At 42.7% G+C, this 24765-nt stretch overlaps 1 protein-coding gene across 3 annotated transcripts in view; it reads right to left on the minus strand.

The window, feature by feature from the left end:
• RGS17 (regulator of G protein signaling 17) overlaps window positions 1-24765 on the minus strand; it is a 145604-nt gene that overhangs the window by 95645 nt on the left and 25194 nt on the right. Inside the window, exon 1 of one of the 3 annotated variants that reach the window (XM_029058522.2) lies at window positions 17786-17929. The exons of 1 other annotated variant lie outside the window; for it this stretch is intronic. The gene's annotated coding sequence lies outside the window, so the exon portion shown is untranslated. Of the gene's footprint in view, window positions 1-17785; window positions 17930-24765 lie in introns of those variants that run through there. One more of the 3 variants, XM_029058520.1, reaches the window with a different exon arrangement.

Here is a 24765-nt window from a genome sequence, read left to right on the forward strand (position 1 = left end):
CTTTAGAGCTCATTATCACAAGGTATACCTCATACCTCACCTCCTGCCAAATCTGGCTGATTCCAGCTCAGGAATAGCCCACGGATATTCCCTTTCATCTCAATTCCCACAACTACAAACCCAGAACAAGGTCTAATTGCCTCATGTACTACACTGACCTACTTTCTTGATTCCAAGGGTTCAGCCTCTTCTTTCTCAAGTCAATCCTACAAGCAGTAACAAGAGTCATCTGCACTGGTCAATCTGATTGTGTCAGTTCTCCTACTCCTCAGAATCAGTCTATTAGTAGTATCTGTTGAGCACTTACTATGCATAGAGCCCTGTACTAAACAGTTGGGAGAGTATAACTGTTGGTGGACATGTTCCTGACCACAAGGAACTTAAGGTCCATAATGCTTTCACTGTCAAATCAAGACTCACCTCTCTTTACACCAACTACTGCTTGTTTCTCTAGCAAAGGTAACCTGTCGACTATCTCTCACTCTAAGCTTCCCCTCCAACCCCTGAGCTACTTCTCCTGCCATTCTCCTTGCCTAGAGTAGTCTCCACTTGCCCTTTGTCAAATCATTTCCTCCTCTGGCTTCAAAATGCCACTAAAGACTGAAGGCCCATCTCTTCCTTGAATTATTCCCGGACTAACACGCCACTTGATGGGAATTTCTCTTTCTGGACACCTGAATATAGACAGGAAATTCCTACTGCTGGCTACCTGAAAATAGAGGAACCAACTTTTCACTCTAAGCATGGTGGTAAAAGGAAGGAAAGGATTTTTAGGGAGGTAATGAGGCAGGTCCCCTCTCAGGGTCACACTTGCAGTTTCCAGAACTCTACCAGTCTCGGCTGTGGGAGGGAGAGACAAGCAGAGGCATATCCACTCCATTCCTACCATGGGCAGTGGCTAGCAAATGGAAGGCAATCTCTGCTACAAGTCAAATTTCACCTGTGCTGGGCAGTAGTGGCATGGGAGAAAGTTGAGGGCAGAGACTCAAGTTTACGGGCAGAAGGAGCTAGAGCTACTTCCTTATTTTTACAAAGAAACTCTATGGGTACACTAACAGAATGATTGCAGATGGAGGTGGGGAGTTCTGGGAAATTCATATCCACAGCATAGCTACAGGTTGGAGACAACTTGATAGCATCAGACAAGACAAGACAGTGAGGCTGGAGGGTACACACTGTAAGGAATGAATAGGTCGAAAAGCCCCGACTGAAACTAACATCTCTTCAGGATCCCGGGATGAGTAACTCTGGGGGTCAATGAAGAAGGTTGAGAAGCAGCATGGCCTAGTGGAAAGAGCACAGGCCCAGAGTCAGAGGACCTGAGTTGTACATTCCAAGTGCTTAGTACTGTGCTCTGCACATAGTAAACACTCAATACATATGATTGAATGAATGAATAATCCCAGCTGTGCCACTTGTCTGCTGTGTAACCTTGGGCAAGTCACTTAACTTCTCTGTTCCTCAGGTACTTCATCTGTAAAATGGGGATTAAGATTGAGTCCCATGCGACTGAATCTAACTTGATTAGTTTGTTTCTATTCCAGTACTTTGTACAGTTCTTGGCACATAGTAAACCCAAATACCATTAAAAAAGGGGGGAGGGAGCGGTGACTGCCCCATGGAAGGGGCAAACATGGCTTGTTAAAAACTAGTTTCCTTCTGTACAAGAAGAATACTGTATTTGTTTCTGTTCTTGTATTTATCAAGCTGTATCTTGAGGGTTTTGTCCATGTTTATGGTCCAGTTTGTATTCTTTCTGCATCCTTTATTAGATTGTAATATCCTTGAAAGCAAGAATTGTTTATCTTCTCTTCTGAATTCCCTAAGTGCCCAGCTCAATGCTGGGAGCACAGTGGGTATTTGATAAGTACTGATGAATTAGTGAATAAATGAATGAAAGAACAGCACTCCAAAATGATGTTTTTAAGAGTCAGGCCTTCATTTTCATTAGCAGCATCTTATTTACCTGACAAACTGCTTGATTATTCAAAGAATCATGTAATTTTAAGCTACTTCTTGGATCCAGTTCAGAGATACTGTTTCAGGGAAAGGATGCAGTGCTCTCCATTTAGGATGGCATTAGCTTTTAGAGAACAAACCAAATGTGTTTCGCTTTTCCTTGCAAATAGTTTTAGAAAATGTTTAGATCTACTGAAATTTCAGGAGCTTGAATCATCTGCATTGGTACTTCCCAAATGCCTAATACCGTGCACTTAATTCTAATGCAACTACTATTCTTGTCATTGACCGAGATTGTCTGTCAGCACCACCTTATACACTCAGCCACAGGGTCACTGAAACTGAGAGCAAAGTGGAGTCAAACCCACAACGAGCCTTCCTGAGTCTTTCTCTTACATTCCACATTGGTGAAGGAAGTGAAATGGAGGTTGAGCATGGAAACTCCCTGCTCAAGTTCTCCATGGACACTTATGGAAGGATGGAGACTTTCATTTGGGTAGCAACTGTGACCCAGAACCCAATCCTCCCCTGCCTTTCCCATCACTGTGGGCAACACCACTGTCTACCCTATCTTACAAGCCCAAAACCTTGGTGTAGTCCTCGACTCATCTCACTCATTCCATGCACAGGTTCAGTGTCACCAAATCCTGCCGGTTCTACCTTCACAACATTGCTATAATCCACTGTTTCCTTTCAATCCAAACTGCCTCCATGCTGATCCAAGAGCTTATCCTATCACGCCTTGACTCCTAAATGTGCCTCTTTGCTGATCTCCCGGCCTCCTGTTTCTCTCCACTTCAGTCCATATTTCGCTCTGCTGCACAGAAAATTTATCAACAAAAAAGTTCAGTCCCTGTCTTCTCACTTCTCAAGAACCCCTAATGGCTGACCATCCACATTTGCATCAAATGAAAACTCCTTACCATTGGTTTTAAAAGCACTCAATGATCTCGCCCCATCCTACCTCACTTCACTGATCACCTACTATGGCCCACGCCATACACTCTGCTCCTCTTTTGCCAGCTTAGTCACTGTACCCTGATCTCATCTATTTGCCACAGAGACCTTTCTCACATCCTCCCCCTAGTCTGGAACTCTCTCCCCATCCATTTACCCCAGGGGACCATTCCCTCCCCCTTCAAAGCATTATTAAGGTCAACTCTTCTCCAAGAGGCCTTCCCCAATTAAGACTTCTTCATCGGTTAATTCTCACTTATGCTTCATCTATGCACTTGTTCTGTGACCTTTGGACATTTGAGATTCACCCCAACTCCAACCCCAAAGCACCTATGTACATGTCTTTAAATTTAGATATTACAAATGACCTACTTGTTCATATTAATGTCCACCTCACCCTCTAGACCGTAAGTTTGATATGGGCAGGGAGTGTGTCTGCTATTTCTGTTGCTCTCCCAAGTGCTTAGTACAGAGCTTTGCATATAGTAGGCACTCAATAAATGCCATTGATTAACCCAGGAAAACTATGGTGAAGCATCTTGCCTCGTATAAAGATTCCATCTGATGCACTTAGGGGAGCTGTGTTGGCCAGTAATAATAATAATAATGATGATGATGGCATTTGTTGAGTGCTTACTATGTACAAGGCACTGTTCTAAGCACTGGGGGTATGCAAGGTGATCAGGTTGTCCTATGTGGGGCTCACAGTCTTAATCCCCATTTTACATATGAGGAAACTGAGGCACAGGGAAGTAAAGTGACTTTCCCAAAGTCACACAGCTGACAAGCAGCAGAGCTGGGATTAGAATCCATGACCTCTGACTCCCAAGCCAGTGCTCTTTCATTCATTCATTCATTCATTCAATAGTATTTATTGAGCACTTACTATGTGCAGAGCACTGTACTAAGCACTTGGAATGAACAAGTTGGCAACAGATAGAGACAGTCCCTGCCGTTTGACGGGCTTACAGTCTAATCGGGGGAGACGGACAGACAAGAACAATGGCAATAAATAGAGTCAAGGGGAAGAACATCTCGTAAAAACAATGGCAACTAAATAGAATCAAGGCAATGTACAATTCATTAACGAAATAAATAGGGTAATGGAAATATATACAGTTCCACTGAGCCATTCTGCTTCTCATGCTTGGAGACTCCTGAACTGCCTCAGAAGTAACAGATGTGTGCGTTTCATAGGTTACCTAATGGAATGACTTCAGGAGAACTCAGAATTGGTAGGCTTTGAAACAAATGGGCAGATGTTTTTGCTTGATAATAATAATGATATTTATTAAGCACCTCTGAGCCAATGAAGTAGAAAACCAAATCAAGAAGGCCAGCTCATCATTTGAGAGGTTGTCAAAACTATGTGGCAGCAGGCATGGCTTCAGGCTCCAGACCAAATCAAAGGTCTACCGAGCTGAAGTGTTTTAGTAATAATAATAATAATACTGGTACTTGTTAAGTGCTTGCTATTTGCTAAACACTCTATGTGCTGGGGTAGATACAAGTTGATCTGTTTGAACACAGTCAATGTCCCACATGGAGCTCACAGTCAATTTCCATTTTACAGATGAGAGAACTGAGGCACAGAGAAGTCAAGTGACTTGCCCAAGGTCACACAGCAGATATGTAGAGGAACGGGGATTAGAATCCACATCCTTCTGATTCCCAGGCCTGTGTTCTATCCATTAGGGTATGCTGCATCAATCAGTGGTGCTTAATGAGTACATTGTATAAAGCTCTTGGGAAGTACAATACAACAAAATTAGCAGACAGGTTCCCTGCCCCTAATGAGCTTATCGTCCAACCTTCTCTAGAGTTGAGAGTGCTGGACCACACGCGTGCATCACATCTGGCTCCTTGAGTAGTTCTACCAGGGTCTCTTACAGGTCATACTTAATATCAATGCTAAAGCACAAACAATGAAGCTTTGGACAAAAGCTTGGAATAGAAAGGGAGATAAGTAAGCAAAAGAGAAAAGAGCACCAGGCACTCTAAACATTAATGACAGGAAGGGACATCGTTTTTGTGTGCCCAGTGTGTCTGGAAACAATCTCACATTGGTCTCTTCAGTCACACACACAAACACACAGTCAACTTCACATGCTGATTCTATATTCTGGCCTGGAAATCCCTCCCTCATAACCAACATATCCTTCAACATCTATCACAGTTGATGTGGAGGAAGATGAATAACCATGAGAGGTTTCTGAGATATAAAGAGGTAGGTGTGTTAAACTTTTAGAAAGATGATAAAGGCAGTGGAATGTAGTAGAGACTGAAGGGAGAGGCTGGAGACAAAGTGGCATAATGAAGTTGATTCAGTCAGTAATCAAAAAGGGAGACAATAAGATCTTGGAGGGTGGTGGGTGTTTGGGTGAAGAGAAACAGATGGATCGAAAAATATTTTAGAGGAAAAACTGGCAGGATACAGAGACAGACTGAATGTCAGAGCTGAAACTTGGGTGGATTTTAATCCTCTTGTTAAATTTATGATATATAATATCATTTTTCCAACCTCAAAATTCATTTGAACTCTGTGGGCTATTTTTTTTTCCTGGAGAAGATTTTATCATATGAAGTTCAAACTTATCCAAAATCAGGGTTTCCTGGCTCAAAGCACAATGTCTTCTGAGAGTACCAGAGCAGAAATTTATTTGATTCAATAAATCTCTGTTCTGATGAGTTACATTCATTAAAAATTCATTATTAGATTCTTTCTAAAATATTTACATGTAAAAGAAATGGGGAAAATATGAAGCACAATTTCATAATAAGAGTAAGTGGCATTGTTAAGTTCTTAATATTTGCCAAGCACTGTACTAAGCACTGGGGTAGATACAAGCAAATCAGGTTGGACACAGTCTCTGTTCTACATGGGGCCCACAGTCTTAATCTCCATTTTACAGATGAGGTAACTGAGGCCCAGAGAAGTGAAGTGAATTTCCCAAGGTCACACAGCAGGCAAATCGTGGAGCTGGGATTAAAGCCCAGTCTTTCTGACTCCTAGGCCTGTGCTCTCTCCACTAGGCCATGCTGCTTACTAACAGATGTATAGCTTCCCTTAAAAGCAAAAAACTGTATAAAAATCAGTTCCCTGAAGATCTCCATTCACACTGAGTTTATCTGGTATATGGGGTTTTATGAAACCCCACTTGGAGTTACGCTTTGAGGCATTTCCTATTTCTGAAAGGTCTTGAGATGGAAACAAGAAGCCAACCATCCTATAGTCATCTACATCTGCCTCTTCTGTGGCTGAGTCAATTAGATATTCACCCACCACCCTCTGATTCTCACATAACCCACAGTTGCCATCTTTGACCAATTTCTTGGCTCAATTTCCAAACTCCTGAATTATTAGGATTCCACTCTGTCATTTGGCCTCTCCAAAGAAGAGTATTTATTGAGCACTTAGTGTGCAGAGCACTGTACTAAGCATTTGGAAGAGTATAATATAATAGAGAGCAGTGCAGCCTAGTGGAAAGGGCATGGGTCTAGGAGTCAGTGAACCTGAGTTCTAATCCCAGCTCTGCCTCTTGTTGCTGTGTTATCCTGGTTAAGTCACTGAACTTCCCTGTGTCTCAGTTACCTAACCTGCAAAATGAGGATTAAGATTGCGAGTTCCACAGTGGGATGTGGACCATGTCCAACCTGTTTGACTTGTATCTACTTCTGTGCTTAGTACAATACCTGGAATATAGTAAGCACTTAACCGAAAAAAATGCCCCACAAAAAACAAATACCATTAAAAAGAGTTGGTAACAGTCCATGCTCACAGGGAGCTTACAGTCTAGAGGGACTCCCAGTTCCAGTCTCTGTGGGTGATATCAATAATAATCTCAACAGGCCTTCAGAATCCTCATATGAACATTCCTATTCTTTTATTCTACTGATCTCTGCCCCAACCCTTTCCTCCCAGTAACCAACATATTTAGACTCTTGTCCTCATAATTTCCTAGCACTTCCCTTGACTCAAGATTCCTCATTTGGTGCTTTAACTCTTCAGTGCCAAACTACTCTTCTCATCCTACTGCATTTTTACTTGACACCTTGTTTTTTCTCCTCCATCATTAACCAGTCCCTAGCTCTTTGTGACATCTTCAAACAACCTGAGTAACTTCTCCCAGGCCCTTACCTCTCCATTATCCAATTGGTTTCTTCTCTCCCCTTGACCAAGGTGGAACAAGATCCATACTGTACCCCATCTACCTCTGCTCACAGCATGCACTAAATTTCTGCCAGAGATTTTCCTCATTACACAGTTAATGTGTTTCTTGAGGAGGAAAAGCAGATTTCAAGTTAATCTTGGCCATTACAGATTCATTCTACTTTGTATTAGGGCATACTACCAAACACTACATTACTTCTCCTTAATGGTTTCTCTCAGATAAGATTCACACAACTCTGATTTCTTCAATTTATTTCCCAGCCCCTCTCCTTAATCCTGGTATTCTCCAGAGTCTCTGCCCAGACAAAAAAACAAACTCCCCCAAACTGTATTCCTCTGCTGTGAGACCTTAGGCAAGTTACTTAACTTCTCTATGCCTCAGTTACTATGGGTATTAGGACTGTGAGTCCTTTATTGGACAGGGGGCTGTATGCAACTTCATTATCTTGTATCTACCTCAGTGCTGAGTTCTGTACCTGGCACATAATAAGTGCATAACAAGTACCATTAAAAATTGAAAAATCCCCCTCAACTCCTCTGTCCTTACCTCAGTTGGGCAACATTTCAACAGGCCAACATACCCATCGTCCCCACCAACTATTGAAGAACATTTACCCCTTCCAGGAACCCCAAATGCTCCTACCTCCCCATTCTCTCCTCTCTGATAACTTGGCCAAAAAATCAAAACCATCTTGCACATTTTTTTCAAACCCTAACCCCATGCTTAACATCCTTGTTCCTTTTTCTTTTTCCTTCCAGACCACCATCTGCAAATCTCTTACTCTGATGATTCCTTCTCCCTCCACCTTCAAACATGCCCATGTTTCCCCTATTCCAAAAGAAAAAAATATCTCTGGACTCCAGTGCACTACTTGTCATCCCATCTCTCTCCTCCCACAACTCCTCGAACATTCTGCCTCCACTTCCTCTCCTGCTCCCTCCATAATTCTCCACAATCAGGTTTTCATCCCCAACACCACTGCTGAGACTGCTTTCTAAAATCACCCATGATCTCCTGGTCAAACCTAATCTACTGTTCCTGTTTAATTTTCCTTGACCTCTCCGCTGCCTTTGATATTGTAGACCACCCCGTTCTCCTGGAAACACTACCTAACCTTGGTTGCCTGACAGTTATTTTCCTCGTTTCTTCTTACTTCCCTGACCATTTCATTCTATTTTACCAGCACTCCCTCTGCTGCCCAGTTCCAAGTGCGGGTACCCCACAAGGCTCATTTCTGGGTCCCCTTTTCAGTCTATACTCACTCTCCTAAGGAGCTCATATGTTCCCTTGGCTTCAACTCACATCTCTCTCTAAGAAATAAGTCCCAAATCTGGATGCCTCCCTCTAATTCAATCCCTCTAAGTTTTCAGCCCATTGCCATATCCTGTTTATTCTTTCTGCACCACATTTCCAGAATCCACCCCTTCCTATCTATCCTAATTATTAATAATAATGATAATGTTGGTATTTGTTAAGCACTTACTATATGCAGACCACTGTTCTAAGCGCTGGGGTAGATAGAGGGTATCAGGTTGTTCCTCGTGAGGCTCACAGTCTTAATCCCCATTTTACAGATGAGGTAATTGAGGCCCAGAGAAGTGAAGTGACTTGCCCACAGACACACAGCTGACAAGTGGCAGAGCCGGGATTCAAACCCATGACCTCTGACTCCCAAGCCCAGCTCTTTCCACTGAGCCACGCTGCTTCTCCCAGTCCCAAACATTTATCAGATGTTGCCTGGCTGGCTCCATCAGCTTCCTCAATGACTTTCCTGCTTCCTGTGTCTCCACCTCCAGTACATTCTTTAACTCTGCTGGCTAGATCCTTTTTCATCATTTTGTGCACTCCTTAAAAATATCCAATTGGGTGCTTTGAAGTCAACTGTCAGGCATTTCTGCCTGATGTGGAGAGGGATGGGCAATCACCAGTTCTTAACCCCTTTTTATCCAATATTCTCCCACTATACTCTGGTATCTTTGTTCCTCCAAAGCTAAAACATTCACTATGCTTGATTCTCATCCCTCCTGCTCTCAAATTCCTGGCTGGAATTCTCTCTTACCTTCCAATCTGGCAGGCCTCTGCTCTCCCTTTCTTCCAAGTCTTTCTGAAATCACATTTTTGCTAGTAGGAACCCCACTCCATCTCTCCTCCCAATCCCCAACTGGCACCAGCAAAACCTGTGTATTTGGATATTCCCCTCTCAAGCCCACATCATTTGCGAATTTGTCTTCATACTTTAGTACTTCATTATAGCATCTGTTATCTCCATTAGGTTATAAGCTCAATGAAGACAGTGATCATGACTTAATTCTATTATCCTCTTCTAGATATTCAGCCTAGTGCTCTGCACATAGGTGCTCAATAAATCATTTTTCTGAAAAACTGTTCAATCCATCTCTCCCCATTCAAAAGCCTCCAATCGTTGCCCAAACATCTCTGCAAACAGAAACTCCTTACCCTCAGCTTTGAGGAACTTAATCAGCTCTCCCCTTGAACCTAAACTCACTGATCTACTGTAACCAAATCAGCAGAATCCACTCCTCTAACACCTACCTACTCTCTGAACTTCGATCTCATCCATCCTCCACTGATCTCCCTTGGGCCAGGAAGTAGCCCCACTTCATATCTGAGAGTCAGTGACTCTCCCCACTTGGAAACCCTCCTAAAGTCACATCTCCTCCAAAAAGCCTTTCATTCATTCATTCAGTCATATTTATTGAGCACTTACTGTGGGCAGAGCACAGTACTAAGCACTTGGAAAGTACAATTTGGCAATGGATAGAGACAATCCCTGCCCAAAAACGGGCTCACAGTCTATAAGGAGACAGACAGACAACAAGTAGACAGGCATCTCCACCATCAAAATAAATAGAACTATAGATAAATGTACATCATTAATAAAATGAATAGAGCAATATATATATACAAATATATACAAGTGCTGTGGGGAGGGGAAGGGGGTAGATCAGAGGGAGGGACTAGGGGGGATGGGGAGTGGAGGAGGAGCAGAGGGAAAGGGAGGGTTCAGTCTGGGAAGGGCTCCTGGAGGAGGTGAGCTTTCAGTAGGCCTTTGGAGAGGGGAAGAGTGTTAGGTTAGCGGATGTGATGAGGGAGGGCATTCCAGGTCAGAGGTAGGATGTGGGCCAGGGGTTCATGGCCAGGCAGGCTAGAACAAGGCACAGTGAGGAGGTTAGCAGCAGAGGAGCAGAGTGTGTGGGCTGGGCTGTAGATGGAGAGAAGGGAGGTGAGGTAGGAGGGGGCAAGGTGATGGGAGAGCTTTGAAGCCAATAGTGAGGAGTTTTTGCTTCATACGGTTGCTGGAGGTTTTTGAGGAGAGGAGTGACATGCCCAGAGCATTTCTGCAGAAAGATAATCTGGGTAGAAGGATGAAGTATAGACTGAAGCGGGGAGAGACAGGAGCATGGGAGATCAGAAAGGATGCTGATGCAGTAGTCCAGTTGGGATATTGTGAGAGATTGTACCAGCAACGTAGCAGTTTGGATGGAGAGGAAAGGTGGATCTTGGCAATATTGTGAAGGTGAGACCGGCAGGTTTCGGTGACAGATTGGATGTGGGGGGTGAATGAGAGAGCAGAGTCAAGGCGACACCAAGGTTGCGGGCTTCTGAGATGGAAAGGATGGTAGTGCCATCCACAGTGATGGGAAAGTCAGGGAGAGGACAGGTTTGGGAGGGAAGATAAGGTGCTCAGTCTCAAACATGTTGAGTTTTAGGTGGAGGGCAGACATCCAGGTGGAGATGTCCTGAAGGCAGGAGGAGATATGAGCCTGGAGGGAGGGAGAGAGAACAGGGGAGGAGATATAGATTTGGGTGTCATCTGCATAGAGATGATAGTTGAAGCGGTGGGAACGGATAAGTTCACCAAGGGAGTATAGATGGAGAACAGAAGGCCAGGAACTGACCCTTGAGGAACCTCTACAGTTAATGGATGGGAGGGGGAGGAGGATCCCATGAAGGAGACCGAGAACGAATGCCCAGAGAGGTAAGAGGAGAACCAGGAGAGGACAGAGTCCGTGAAGCCAAGGTTGGATAATGTGTTGAGGAGGAGGGGATGGTTAACAGTGTCAAAGGCAGCTGAGAGGTAGAGGAGGATTAAGTTAGAGCAGGAGTCATTGGATTTGGCAAGAAGGAGGTCATTGGCCTTCCCAGATTAGGTCCTTCATCTCCCCTCTCCGTCCTCCCCTCTGCATCAACTATGAACCTGGCTGTATATCCCTAAGCACTTTGATACTCACCCCTGCCCCACAGAACTTATTCAAATATTCTTATACTCCTTTATTTACCCTATCCCTAATCTATTTTAATACCATTCTCCCTCTGAAGACTGTAAACTACTTGTGGGCAATGATCCTATCTACCAACTCCATTGTTTTGTACTTTCCAAACACTTACACAGTGTTCTTCACAGAGTAAACATTCAAACACACTTGTTTGACTGAATAAATATTACTATCTCTTTGTTTCATTATTACCTCTGAGGTAGTACAAACATCTCCCCTGGCTCTAGGGGATAGTATGGGTGTCAGCCATCTAATAATACTAACAACAATAGTGGTATTTGTTAAGTTCTTGTTACATGCCAAGCATTGTAGTAAGTGCTGGGGTAGATACAAGATAATCAGGTCCCATATGGGGCTCACAGTCTAAGGAGAAGTGAGGGCAGGTATTGAAGCCCCATTTTGCAGATGAGGGAACTAAGCCACAGAGCAGTTAAGTGATTTGCCCAAGGCCATGCAGCAGGTAAGTGGCAGAGCAGGGATTAGAACTCAGGTCCTCTGACTCCTAGGCCCTTGCTCTTCCCACTATGCCATACAATTTCAATACCAATGGAACACCAATCTCACTGTGGACAGGGAATGTGTCTTTCTATTATAGTGTTTTCTTCCAAGTGCTTAGCACAATGCTTTGCACACAGTAAGTGCTTAATATAATTGAATGAATTAATCATTTTTATTGAATACTTATTATGTGTAGAGCACTCATGCCCTCCACCAATTGCTTACTAGAGAGTAAGCAGATCAGATACCTGTCTTCAAGGAGTTAATACTCGAGCAGGGGAGACAATATAAATTATAGGAGGGGGAAACAACTGAGTATAAGGATATTTACATATGAGCTATAGGGAAGGGGTAAGTACCAAAGTGCTTAGGGAGTGATGATTCAAGTACACAAGTGAAGCAAGAGGGAGGGAAAATAAGAGTGGAGAGGTGAGATTTCAGTCAGCGAAGGCTTTAAGGAGGAATTGTGACTTCAGTTGGGTTTTGAAGATGGGGAGATTGGTGGTGGAGAATAATAATAATAATAATTAGGGTATTTGTTAAGTGCTTACTATGTGCTGAGCATTGTTCTAAGCGGCAGGGTAGACACAAGGTAATCAGATTGTCCCATGTGAGGCTCACATTTTTTAATCCCCATTTTTACAGATGAGGTAACTGAGGCACAGAGAAGTTAAGTGACTTGCCCAAGGTCACACTGCCGACAAGTGGTGGAGCCAGGATTAGAACACCCGACCTCTGACTCCCAAGCCCATGCTCTTTCCACTAAGCCACAGCTGCTTAGCAGCAAGGTGCACTGACATCCTTAACATATCTACCTGTACTGATGTATGTAGAATAATTTATGGCTTTATTTTCATGCATGATTTTTAAACAAGAACAAGTGAAGCTTTGATCAGTAACGGTTAAGTTTTAAATTCCTTAGTGGAAATGAAGAAAGATTTCCGTTGGACCATCTCCTGCTTTCAAATGGTGCCACTGAAAATAAATTCAGAGTTACAGCTAAAAGTATACTTACATCTTGAAATAATTTCAAATAAACACCAGAGTAAAATGATTTTCTATAGCAGAGAGAGTTTTAAAGTACTGTTTTTCTCTTTAAAAAGTGTTATGTGACACTGGAGTGGGATTAGAGTGTAATTAACAAAGCCCCTGATATAATAGAAAAGATGAAATTGCTTCGTATATAAACTTAAAAAAATTCAATGGGTTTGAAATTGTTCCATGTAATGCAATAAGTGCAGCATTAACTACGGTGTTTAATTTATACATGCAATTAAAGTTTTTCTAGTAATGAAATGCAAATGCAATTAAAGTGCTATAGTCCATTATTTTATTCAAAATTCCTTGATTTGAATCCCTTCTTTTGCATTTGTTTATCAGGTATGTTCTATATATAAATATTCCAAATTCAAACACTTCCATATCTTCACCCAAATGTATTTTCAGACAAGATGTTGAGTTCTATCATTTTAAAGCTCTGAAATATGCCCCCATTTAGTAAATAAGTACCTGGACTCCTAAACTAGTCAAAAAATGAGCAAAATTATTTTGTTTTTATTGCTAATAAAATATGCAGTAGGCTGGCAGTTGTCTAACATGAAAAAAAGCAGACTATAGGAGAAATTTCTCCTTTTGTAAACAACACTGCTAATCAAACCAAACTCTAAAGGCCACTGTAAAGATGCCAAAATAGGCACCTCACTTAAAAAATTTTATTATTCCTTGAAAAATCACATACTCCAGGCATACAACATGGAGAAGTAAGAATCCTGCCATGCACCAAAGGTAAAATTTGGATGCATTTACAAACCTCTCAGATTGAGATATCAGATTGAGATTGAGAGAAATTGAGATTGAGAAGTTTCTCCCCCTCTAGACTGTTAGCTTGTGGTGGGCAGGGAATGTGTCTATTCATTGTTACATTGCATTCTCCTAAATATTCATTCATTCATTAATCATATTTATTAAGCGCTTACTGTGTGCAGAGCACAGTACTAAGCACTTGGAAAGTACAATTCAGCAACAGATGTGGCAACAGTTTAGTACAGTGCTTTGCAAACAGTAAACGCTCAGTACGAGTGAATGAATTCTCTCCGATTTTGACCTGAAACAATTCAGTTACTTGTGTGGAAAACACTTATACTTTATCTTTAAGTATCCCATATTTATTTCTATTTCCAGCCCATCTGCTCCAGAATATTTAATTTCTTGATGGGTCTGCTTCTCCTCACCATTCACTCTTTTAAATCTCTCACTGCCCTAAACACTCTAGAACCTTCCTCAGAAGCAGTTGCCTTTGTCTATCACAGCCTGCAGTTCACAAAACTTTGCAAATCTCTTTGCTGTACAATAGTTTAACAGGCCGGCGATGCATCCTCCCAGACCCCACTGATTCACTGTGCCCCATGTTTGTGGATTAAACCAAAAGAAACCCTAATCCCTGATCCCCACACACCCCTGAAGAAAACAGAATATAGTCGAGCTGCCTACATTACACTTGTAATGTAATGTAATGTAATGTAATGTAATGTAGGCTTCAAGGCTCTCCATCACCTTGCCCCTTCCTACCTCTCCTCCCTTCTCTCTTTCTACCGCCCACCCCGCACGCTCCGCTCCTCTGCCGCCCACCTCCTCGCCGTCCCTCGGTCTCGCCTATCCCGCCGTCGACCCCTGGGTCACGTCCTCCCGCGGTCCTGGAACGCCCTCCCTCCTCACCTCCGCCAAACTGATTCTCTTTCCCTCTTCAAAACCTTACTTAAAAATCACCTCCTCCAAGAGGCCTTCCCAGACTGAGCTCCTCTTCCCCCTCTACTCCCTTTGCCATCCCCCCTTTACCTCTCCGCAGCTAAAGCCTCATTTTCCCCTTTTCCCTCTGCTCCTCCACCTCTCCCTTCCCATCCCCACAGCACTGTACCCGTCCGCTCAACTGTATATATTTTCGTTACCCTATTTATTTTGTTAATGAATTGTACATCGCCTTGATTCTATTTAGTTGCCATTGTTTTTACGAGATGTTCTTCCCCTTGACGCTGTTTAGTGCCATTGTTCTTGTCTGTCCGTCTCCCCCGATTAGACTGTAAGCCCGTCAAACGGCAGGGACTGTCTCTATCTGTTGCCGACTTGTTCATCCCAAGCGCTTAGTACAGTGCTCTGCACATAGTAAGCGCTCAATAAATACTATTGAATGAATGAACTTGTGCAAACATTTCCCATCTTCCCATTATTCATTATTCTTCACATTTAGTATCAGGTTCTAGTAATTTTCAAATTCCTTGAACAACAAACACAGCCAATTTCTTGCAAAGGCATGTGGGTATTTGCCAAGAGCTTCCCACTGCTTGTCTTCCACATGCTTTTAATTAGTCAGTAATTCAGGTGCTCACCTGAGAACCCCTTTCAGGCATCAGAAGCACTCACTACCATGGCACAGAGCGGGAAGAGGATCAGTCTTCATTAGAAGCACTCCTGGTCAGATTATCCCCAGAGATATCTAGTGCAGTTTAGGTAGTCTTCTCCACCACAAAGGAGACTACACAGGTAATCTTGAGTAGAACAGACCTTCTGAGACATCCAAGATAAACTAGCCTCCCAGAATCACCAGAGATTAGCCTGGATGCCTTGGGCTCCCCAGTGAAGACCTGCCTGGAACAGGCAGATGCAGGCCTTCACCTCACTGCTACACATCATGTACAATAGGTGCCCTATTGAAAGGGTTTTTCTGCCCCATGGCCAAAGGGCCTATCCACTCAGAAAATCTTGATGGTCAATAAGCTATAAGGTTTTGGAAGACATGGGTGTAGGTAGGAGAAAAGCAAGAATGGTAAATCTTGATTGTTACTAAAAGCTTTACTGGAGGAAGAACTAATCAGGTTGGGGAAACTGGGTGAAACAGTTGGTTTTTTAAAGGGGAATGTCAGTTTCAAATCAGCTACAGGTCAGGCCTGTTAAATGTTGTTCCAGAGGAGGTTTCCCCTCCACCCCCACATTCAAAGCCTTATTAAAGGCACATCTCCTCTGAGAGGCTTTCCCTGATTAAGCCCTCCCTTCCTTGGCTTGGGAGCTGGAGGACGCGGAATGTAATTCCAGCTCCACCCCTTGCCTGCTTTGTGACCTTGGACAGATCCCAAATTATCTGTGCCTTAGTTTACTCAACTGCAAGATGGGGATTCAATGCCTGTTCTTCCTCTTTAGGCTGTAGCTGCTCTGATTAGCTTATATCTATCCCAAGGCTTAAAGCACTGCTTGATACAAAGTATGTGCTTAATCAATACTATTAAAAAAGGGTTAGCCTTTGCCTAGCTCACCTGAGACTGGTGCTGAAGCGAGTGAACAATAAACACTCCACAAGGGTCAATACCAAGCAAGATTAGTCCAAACCCATATCTCCTGGGCCATAGACAAGAGCTGAGTCAGTCATCAATCATATATGAGCACTTACTGTTTAAAGAGCATTGTACTAAGTGCTTGGGAGAGTACACTATAATAATCACACTATAATAGAGCTGGTAGACATGCTTCCTAGCCACAGTTAGCTTACAGTCTACAGTCATCCATTTAACTTTCTACACCGTACTATTGGAAACTTCCCCTTTAGTGACTAACTGTTCAGGTCTGTTGGCTTCCCTGGGCCCCTGTTTCTCCATCCTGAAACAGGATGAAGTGCTTATTCTAATTTCTTCAGGGGTATTGTGATGATTGTGAAAACTGGATAAAGAGTCCCTAAAAATTGGTGAACAAAAGCTTATTTGGTTTACAACACAAGTTAGCAAAAGTTATCCTTTAAACTTTATCCCAAGAAGAAGAAAGCCAAGCTATTTGATCATTGGGATTTATTTTTATAGCAAGCATGGGCTAAGTATTAGATATCAATGCAGTTTTTTTCTCCCCTTCACTGGATAAAAATTGAGGCTGGTTTGCTGTATATTATCAAACTGCTTCTCATAGTTCTAGACAGACCCCAGTGGCCATAACAGAAGCCAACACTCAAACTAGATAAGATCAAAGTCAAGATGTGACTTGTAACATTAATGGGAAAAGACCACAACAGAAAATACTAAAGTCAAGTGGATATTTTTCAGCTGCTGATCTGATTACAGTCCTCTAGGCTGTAAGCTTGTTCGGGGCAGTGAACATGTCTACCAACTTTGTCATAGTGTACTCTCCCAAGCACTGAGTACAGTGGTCTGCACACAGTAAATGATAAATACAAATGATTATTAATAATAATAATGGTATTTGTTAAGTGCTTACTATGTGCCAAGCACTGTTCTAAACACTGGGGTAGATACAGAGTAATCAGGTTGTCCCACGTGGGGCTGACACTTTTAATCCCCATTTTAACAATGTTAATAATAATGTTGGTATTTGTTAAGCACTTACTATGTGCAGAGCACTGTTCTAAGTGCTGGGGTAGATACAGGGTAATCAGGTTGTCCCACGTGAGGGTCACAGTCTTAATCCCCATTTTACAGATGAGGTAATTGAGACACAGAGATGTTAAGTGACTTGCCCACAGTCACACAGCTGCCAAGTGGCAGAGCCGGAATTCAAACCCATGACCTCTGACTCCCAAGCCCAGGCTTTTTCCATTGAGCCACACTGCTTCACTAGAGATGAGGTAATTAAGAGAATTTAAGTGACTTGCCCAAGGTCACACAGCAGACAAGTGGTAGAGCTGGGATTAAAATCCATGTTTTCTGACTCCCAAGCCCATGCTTTTCCCACTGAGCTATGCTACTTGATTAACAAGTCAGGCACCCTTTGAGAGCTTTGCAAGGGGCAGGACTAGGAAACAACATTGACTAAAATACTGCCGCCCCAAAATTGAGATAACCATTAGGTTATAACATCCTGGAGTTCTTCTCCCCTCTGGTATAGTTTGGGTAGAGAGCACTACATTACCCTGGGAAGATCCTTCGGACTGGAGCAAAGATGACAATGCACCTCAAGCAGCAAAAGCCAACCTCAACTCTCTCAGTTTCCTTCACTCTGCCCTCAGTAGAACTTGTGAGTGAAACTCTTCCCGACTGGCCAAGAGATAAATCCCTCCCCAGAATACTCCAAATTACCCAGAAGGTGAGAGGAGAGTGTGATCCTCTGACCTTGCCTTATCAAGCTACTGCTCTCTCAGGTGTTTTGCATGCCTTTTTTTTTTTAAGATGCTGCTTCCAGGTTCCTAGTTAGTGTTCTCCCAGTTGTTGTGTCTGGGTACATAGATCAGTTCCTCATTGTCTAAGGTGATCAATCAATAAATCATAATTTTTGAACACTTACTATGTGTAGATCACAGTACTAAGCACTCGGGAGAGTACGATACAACAGAATTAGGAGACATGTTCCCTGCCCATAATGAGCTTAAAGTCTAGAGTCAGTCAACCATATTTATTGAGCACTTACTATGTTCAGAACACTGTATAAGTGCTTGGGAGAGTACAATATAACAATAAGACAGATACATTACCTGTCCACAATGAGCCTGCAGTCTAGAGGGGGAGACAGACATTAATATACAGATGAGTTCATGCATGGTTTTGATATAATGTTATGATGTTGATATAATGTAGTTCTGTTCTGTTTTGCTTTGCTGTCTGTCTCCCCCGTTTAGACTGTGAGCCTGTTACTGGGCAGGAATCGTTGCCGAATTGTACATTCCAAGTGCTTAGTACAGTGCTGTGCACATAGTAAGTGCCCAGTAAATACTATTGAATGAATGAATTAATATAATGTAGTTGATATTCTATTATCCACTTTTAATATAACTTGAGGAAATTCCTTACCATTGGTTTTAAGCCACTGAATCAGCTCGCGTCCTGCCCACCTAGCCCTGCTCTTCTCCCACTATAATCCAGCCCACACACTTCCGCTCCTCTAATAAATGTGTTCTTCATTGTTTAAGGGGATGCTAATAATGATGACTGTTCGATCCCAGACTCTTTCAAATGTCTTGGGTCAAGAGTCCAAAGCCCAAGACTGCAATTTTCCTTTAATTGGTATTCAGTGTCCAATGATCTACCAGGAAAATTGAGGAAGAACTTGAGAACTTGAGAAAAAAAATCATGGTATCCTCAAATGTTTCCCAATGCTCCCAAATCACAGAAATTTAGTTGGATGAAATAGGAGAGAAGTAGAAGAAAGCTAAACTAGAACTGAATGCCTACAAACCACTAATTAATTATATAGGCTTTGATATATACACAAACACCTTTAAAATCACAATTCTTTCAAGAGGCCTTTCTAAGTCCTAAAATCCCATATCCCCACTAACTACAGATAAGGAAAATCTGATTATTTTAATGTCTGCTTCCCCTGGAAGACTGTTTCTTGTGGGTGAGAATAGTGTCTACTAACTTTATTGTATTGTATTTATTCAATCGTATTCATTGAACACTTACTATGTGCAGAGCACTGCACTAAGCATTTGGAATGTACAATATGGCAATAGATAGAGACAATCCCTGTCCAATAATGGGCTCACAGTTACTTTTCCAAGTGATCCCCACAGGGCTCTGTATGGAGTAGGCATTCAATAAATACCATTGATTGATACATACGCAAAGTTCTGAGTATAGGTACTCTTCTGCCTCGACTTTCGGTGAGGATACCAGAATGTGTTCTGGCAGGCAGGAAGAGAGTACATACGAGTGAGAATGGATAGAGCTCCAGCTTGGCAGTCAGAAGGCCCTGAGCTTTAATCCCAACTCTGTCACTTGTCTGCTTTGTGACCTTGAACAAGTCACTTAACTTCTCTGTACTTTAATTATCTCATCTGTAAAATGAGGATGAAGATTGTGAGCCCCATGTAGGACAGGGACTGTGTCCACCCCAATTAGCCTATATCTTACCCTAGTGCTTAGTCCAGTGACTGGCACACACAAATGCCTTAAAAAAAAGAATTCCCTCTTCAGATTTAAAGGTTCTGCCCAGTCAGCTGATTAGCTCTCATTCCTGGGGAATTCTGTGAAATATAAGCCTCTGGGTTCTGAGAAATGTAGTTCCTAGGCAACAGGTGCTGGAAGAACCAATTTTCTATTTCCCCTCCAGTTCCTCGATTACAGTTCTGCCTTATATAGAGATCTGAATATTCTCATGGTGTGTTTCTGCCAATAGTGAGATCCTATCTTTGGATGTAGGCAGGGATAAATATGCCAATGAGCCTCTCATAGGTACTGAGCTAAGTACTGTCCCACGATATTAAAAAAAATTGCACTGTTTCAAAAATAACCACTCTTTCTGAGGTGAGCACCCTTCTGCACCTCCACAGTCCTACAAGGAATCCTACAAAATTGTGCCCAACAGACTCTTTTTGTTTCAGTGTATTATGACAGTTTGCGGGGCATAAATGGCAACTTAGAAAATCACGGTTGAGTACGTTATATCACTCATATAAAAAATTTCAGTTTGAAAATTTGTTCCCAGTATCACTCAATCAGTAGTATTTATTGAATCAATCGAGCATTTGTATTTACTGAGCACTTACTGTGTACAGAACACTGTACTGAGCCCTTGGGAGAATACACTACAACAAAGGTTGGCTGGCACATTCCTGCCAACAATGAGCTTAATGAGTATTATGGGCAGAAAACACTGTATTAAGAGCTTGGGAGAGAACAAGAGAATGAGTAAATGTGATTCCTGCCCTCGAGAAGTTTATGGTTTAATAGCGGAGTTGACATGAAAATCAACTACAGATGGGAGGAAATAACAGAATAAAAAGGGCTGTGGGGTGTGGGTGAGTACCCAAGTGCAGAAGTCCTGAAGTGGTATTAGGTATGGGAAGCAGGATGGGGAGATGAGACATTAGAAGAAGCGTGACCTAAAAAATAAAAAAAGAAAATAAATGGTGGTATTTGTTAAGTGCTTATTATGTGCAAAGCACTGTTCTAAGCACTGGAGGATACAAGGTGATGAGGTTGTCCCACGTGGGGCTCACAGTTTTAATCCCCATTTTACATATGAGGTAACTGAGGCACAGAGAAGTTAAGAGACTTGCCCAAAGTCACACAGATGGCAAGCGGCAGAGCCGGGATTCAAACCCATGACCTCTGACTCCCAAGCCCGGGCTCTTTCCATTGAGCCACCCTGACCTAGTGGTTAAAGCACAGGCCCGGGAGTCGGAAGGGCCCGGACTCTAATTCCAACTCCTCTACTTGTCTGCTGTGTGACCTTGGACAAGTCCCTTCACTTCTCTGTGCCTCAGTTACCTAAACTGGAAAATGGGGGTTAAGACTGTGAGCCCCATGTGGGACATGGATTGGGTCCAAACCTGATTAACCAACATTATTATTAACCTCTCTCTACCCCAGTATTTAGTCCAGTGCCTGGCACATAGTAAATGCTTAACAAATACCATTAAAAAAAGAGAGATTAATCCCCTCCTGGAGGGGATGTCATGTCTGACCAACTCCCCCAAATTTGTATTTTAGGTTAGGGCCTGTGGGACCCATTGGGAAATCTTCCATTGGGTAATCTACTCCTGGGTGTAAATTTGGCTGAATGGAGTGTCACCTGACTGACAACCCATCCTACGGTTTGACTGAGTCATAACAAATTTACACTGTTGCCATTTGTGGAGCCTATCACACTTTCTGTAGCTATTTCTTGGTGTCCTGTTATTTTTGAAATGTTATTTGCTAATCAATCAATCATACTTCTTGAGCACTTAGTGTATGCAGAGCACTGTAAAAGTGCTTGGGAGAGCACAATATAAGGGAGAATACTTGTTACTTAGTACGTGCTTACTTCATGCAAGGCACTGTACTGCATGCTTACTATATGCTAGGCACTGTACTGAGCACTGGAATAGATACAACAGAGTCAAGTTGAACAAAGTCCTTGTCTCACAGTCTAAATTGGAGGGAGGAAGATTTAATCCCCATTTTACAGATGATATAATGGAGGCACAGAGAACAACAATGTTGGTATTTGTTAAGCACTTACTGTGTGCAGAGCACTGTTCTAAGCGCTGGGGTAGATACAGGGTCATCAGGTTGTCCCACGTGAGGCTCACAATCTTAATGCCCATTTTACAGATGAGGTAACTGCGGCACAGAGAAGTTAAGTGACTTGCTCATAGTCACACAGCTGACAAATGGCAGAGCCGGGATACAAACCCATGACCTCTGACTCCCAAGCCTGGGCTCTTTCCACTGAGCCACGCTTCTGGCTCAGTGGAAAGAGAAGTTAAGTGACTTGACCAATGTCACACGGCGGATGAGTAGTGGAGCGGGGATAATAGTAATAATAATGATGGTATTTGTTAAGTGCTTACTATGTGCCGAGCACTGTTCTAAGAGCTGAGGTAGATACAAGGTTATCAGATTGTCCCACATGGGGCTTACAGTCTTCATCCCCATTTTACAGATGAGGTAACTGAGGCAGAGAAGTGAAGTGACTTACCCAAAGTCACACAGCAGATAAGTGGTGGGGCCGGGATTAGAACCCACGACCTCTGACTCCCAAGCCTGGGCTCTTTCCACTGAGCCACGCTGCACTCAGGTCCTTCTTAAAGGTCTATGCTCTTTCCATTAGAGTAAAAGAGGCATATAGATATTCCTCTGTTCAGAGGCCAATCATTTCTTTAATTGCCATGATCCAAGAAGGCCTATCTGCTGCTGTTTACTCCCAACAGTGAGACAGCAGTAATACTCCCTGAACTCCTCTCTTCACATTTACTCCTCTGACCAGACCTTCTCTATTTTCTGATTTAGGGGGTGATAATAATATTAATAATGATAAGGACATTCACTTCAGCAATCATGATTTCAGTGTGTAAGAAGCCACTTAACTGCTCTGTGCCTCAGTTACCTCATCTGTAAAATGGGGACTAAGACTGTGAGCCCCATGTGGGACTTGGTCTGTGTCCAATCTGTGCCCAGCCTGATAATCTTGTACCTATCCCAGATCTTAGAACAGTGCTTGGCACATAGTAAATGCTTAACAGATACCATAAAAACAAACAGAAATATTGCCCCAAGAGTAACTGAGCTCCACTTAAATAAGAAAAAAAATAATGACAGCCTCTAGGTGTTTCTAAAGCAGGGTCTACATTGATTTTGTCCCCTGAGCCACTTACATTTTGTAAATGACTGGGGGATCAGCCTATAGGTGAAGAATGGGACACAATTTGTACTTCTGAAAGTGCAGCCACTTCTGCCTGCAGTAGCTCCTTCTGGACTCTTAGCTGGCCACCAAAATGCTCTTGGTTTTGGAAGTCTTCTCCCTGTATCCGGGGCTGGAACGAAGTGACTGAGGTACTACAATGAAAGAGGCTACTGGCTTGGGGGCCTATTTTGCCTACCCTTCTCTAAAGGGACATAGATGAGTGGACTAGATTCCTGACATAGTTCCAGTTACATCTTCTAGACTCTCAGTTTCTTCTTTTTTTTAAAGGTGCATTTGTTAAGCATTTCCTGTGTAGCAGGCACTGTATTACTATTACTACTAATAATAGTAATTGCATTTGTTAAGTGCTTACTATGTTCTAAACACTATACTAAGCGCTGGGGGGGGCAGGTTACAAGTAAATATAGCTGGACACAGTTCCTGTCCCATGTGGGGTTCACAGACCCAATCCCCATTTTACAGATGAGGGAACTGAGGCCCAGAGAAGTGAAGTGACTTTCCCAAGGTCACACAGCACACAAATGGTGGAGCCAGGATTAGAAGCCTTGACTTTCTGACTCTCAGACCTGAGCTCTAGCCACTACGTCATGCTGCTTCTGAAAACTGTGTTTCTATGAAGTGCTTTTATTTACCAAAGCATCTCACATAATCACTGGCGCTATATAGAAGATATACTGAGGAACAGAGAAATTAAATGACTTGCCCATGGTCACACAGCAGACAAGTGACAGACCTGGATTAGAACCCAGGTCCTCTGACTCTCAAGCCCGTGCTCTTTCCACTAGACCTCACTGCTTCTCCCGTTGCTTCTGCTTGTTGTAGGCAGGGAACATGCTTACCAACTCATATTTTTGTATTTTACTCTCCCAAGTGTTTGTATGGTGCTCTGTATACAGTAAGTGCTCAATAAATATGATTGATTGATCGACTGGAGGCTTTTTGGAGAAGATATGATTTTAGTACAGTTTTGAAGATGGGGAGAGTGGTAGCGGGTCAGATATGAAGGGAGTGGGAATTCCAGACCAGAGGTTACACGTGAGCAAGAGTTGACGGGAAGAGAGCTGAGACTGAAGCACAGCAAGTAGACTCGCAGAGGAGCAAAGTGTGCAGGCTGGTTAAAATGTGAGATTATGAAGGTGAGGTAGGAAGGCAAGAGATTTGGGAATGCCTTTACTGCCAATGGCAAGGAGGTTTTTTGGTTTTTTTCAATGGTATTTGTTAAGTGCTGGCTATGTGCCAGTTTCTGTACTAAGCACTGCATTAGATAGATGATAATTAGGTTGGACACAGTCCCTGTGCCAAATGGGACTCACAGTCTAAGTAGGAGGGAGAACAGACATCGAATCCCCATTTTACAGTTGAGGAAACTGAGTTACAAAGACGTCAAATGGCTTGCCCAACCTCCCCCAGCAAGCATGTGATAAAGCCGGGATTAGAATCCCAGTCCTTCTGACTCCCAGGCCTGTGCTTTATCCACTAGACAACATTGCTTCTCTATTTGTTATTTACAGTGTGAAAGGCACTGCTTCTCTCTGTTGATGACAAAATTTTACTGCTGCTGCTGATTCAAGCAGTGACTTCATTTATGATGGTTACCTGTCACTTTGATCTGCTTTTGCATTTGTAATTTATTTATTGTATCTGTAATATATTATATCTGTACTTTATTTAGACTATAAACTTAGTGTGAGCAGGGAATGTGTCTGTTATATTGTACTGTCTCAACTGTTTAGTGCAGTGCTCTGCACTAAATGGGATTG

This window comes from Ornithorhynchus anatinus, chromosome 2, assembly GCF_004115215.2.
Source record: "Ornithorhynchus anatinus isolate Pmale09 chromosome 2, mOrnAna1.pri.v4, whole genome shotgun sequence".
NCBI classification, from domain to species: Eukaryota; Metazoa; Chordata; class Mammalia; order Monotremata; family Ornithorhynchidae; genus Ornithorhynchus; species Ornithorhynchus anatinus.